The 2,503-nt window shown below is 31.2% G+C and overlaps 1 pseudogene; it reads left to right on the top strand.

Moving 5' to 3' along the window:
• The first annotated feature begins 1,757 nt into the window (after positions 1-1,757).
• Positions 1,758-2,147, top strand: LOC146883200 (secreted RxLR effector protein 161 pseudogene; annotated as a pseudogene).
• Positions 2,148-2,503: the final 356 nt, after the last annotated feature.

Genomic DNA, 2,503 nt, shown 5'->3' with positions numbered 1-2,503 from the left:
TTAATTAAAAAAAATAATTTATATATAACAAATATAATTTGGCTCCCCTAAAATTTTTGGTCAAGTTCCGTCACTGGTTCCTCGTTAAGTTACTTATAGATTATTTTTAGAAGATCTTCTCATCACCTCACTAGTTTATCTCTGACATCATATGTTCTGTTTATCATTTTTTTATTATTATTATTGTTTTGAATAATGATGGTTTAGATGTATCTAAGTACACCATCCATATTGTTATAATTAATATAGTTATCCGTTAAGATTTCACCATTAATATTATTTATTATATATATATATATATATGTTTTATAGTTATTTTATATTATTATTATTATTATTATTTTATTTAATGATTAACTAACCCCATATATATATATATATATATATATATCATAACGCATAGTCATTTATATATATATATATATATATATATATATATATATATATGAAATTTTTATATTTTATATTTAATAAAATTATTATAATTATTTAACCATTTTTTTATCCTATAAATTTTTATAATCTTATATTTATATATCTATAGTTTATTCGATTAGATACAACATACATAAAAAAATGTATTAAAATTTTTTTTTAGGTGTTAGCATACTGAAAACATTGTGGTATAAATTTTTAGATGTTGCAGTCCTTCTCACTCAATGCAGGTTATTGAGTTTGATTGTGCGGTATTCTTTGAGGATGTTTTGGACAATGGGAGCAATACACCTCAACCAATCACTCTTAGAGAAGATCGTGTTGTTATTCTTGTGCCATCCATTTATCTTTTTGTAGATAATGTGATTCCAGTTGTCCGTGATGAAAATGAATTTGTTCCAGATCTTGTGGATGCCACATCACTTGAAGTTTCTTTGAGGTGATCTCAAAGAGTACGCAGGTCTTCTATCCTTGATGATTATCTTGTGTATCTTCAAGAGCATGAATATGATCTAAATAATGATGTTGATGATCCTACTTCTTTTGAAGAGGTTATCTCTAGTTCTCATGGTGATGATTGGTTAGATGCTATGCATGATGAGTTAGCTTCTATGGCTCATAATGATGTTTGGGATCTTGTGGATTTGCCACTAGGTTGTAAACCAGTTGAGTGTAAATGGGTCTTCAAGACTAAGCGTAGTCCAGATGGAAAAGTTGAGAGATATAAAGTCAGACTTGTAGCAAAATGCTATACTCAGAGGGATGACATTGATTATAAGGATACTTTCTCACCGGTCTCTACTAAGGATGCTTTTCTTGTTGTTATGGCTTTAGTAGCTCATTTTAATTTGGAGCTTCATCAAATGGATGTCAAAACAACTTTTCTCAACGGAGATTTATTTGAAGAAGTGTATATCGTTCAACCTAATGGATTTGCTAAAAAAGGTAATGAGCATTTGGTTTGCAGGTTGAAAAAGTCTATGTATGGACTAAGACAAGCTTCTAGGAAATGGTATTTGAAATTTGATCAGGTGGTCACTTCTTTTGTCTTCAAGGAAAATGCCTCAGATCAATGCATTTACTTGAAGAAAAATGGGAGCCTTTTCATCATTCTTGTCTTATATGTTGATGATATTCTTCTTGCTAGTAGCATTGTTGAACTTTTGACTGAGACAAAATTTATGTTAAATAGCCACTTTGATATGAAGGATCTTGGTGATGCTTCTGTTGTTCTAGGCATTCAGATCTCTTGTGACAGGTCACGTGGCATTCTTGGATAGTCTCAAAGAGAAAACATTGATAAAGTCCTCAAGAGGTTTAACATGCATTCTTGCTCCTCATGTGCAACACCTGTTCAAAAAGGTGACAAACTCTCTAAATCTCAGTGTCCTCAAAATGATAATGATAGAGTTGAAATGAAAAAAATCCCATATGCTTCCGTTGTTGGTAGTTTAATGTATGCTCAAGTTTGTACTCATCCCGATATTGCTTTTGCTGTTAATGCTTTAGGGAGATACTTAAGTGATCCAGGTTCGGATCATTGGAAAGATGTTAAAAAGGTCTTTAGATATTTGCAGGGAACTAAGGATCATATGTTGACCTTTGAGAAGTCTGATCAACTTCAAGTCATTGGTTATTCTGATTCTGATTTTGCTGGTTGCCCTGATGACTGGAAATCTACATCCGACTTTATTTTTACAATGGCAGGATGAGCCATTTCTTGGAAGAGTGTTAAAAAAACTCTTACAGCTACTTCCACTATGAAGGCAGAGTATGTTGCTTGTTATGAAGCTACTTGTCAAGCTATGTACCTTAAAAATTTGATTTATGGCTTTCAAATTATTGAAAGTATTTCTAGGCCATTTGTGATATGTTGTGACAACATTGCTATCGTACATTTATCTCAAAACAACAGAAGTTCTACTCGCTCAAAACATTTTGATATAAAATTTCTGTTTGTTGGAGAGAAAGTTTTGGATTATCAAACTTGGATTGAGCATACTACTACAGAAAATATGTTAGTAGACTCACTAACTAAAGGCTTATCTGTTGGATTTTTTCAGAATCA

Source organism: Vigna unguiculata, chromosome 10, assembly GCF_037176805.1.
Source record: "Vigna unguiculata cultivar grain cowpea cultivar isolate G323 ecotype 2 chromosome 10, ASM3717680v1, whole genome shotgun sequence".
Taxonomy (NCBI): domain Eukaryota; kingdom Viridiplantae; phylum Streptophyta; class Magnoliopsida; order Fabales; family Fabaceae; genus Vigna; species Vigna unguiculata.
This window is presented reverse-complemented; position numbering and strand designations above follow the sequence as displayed.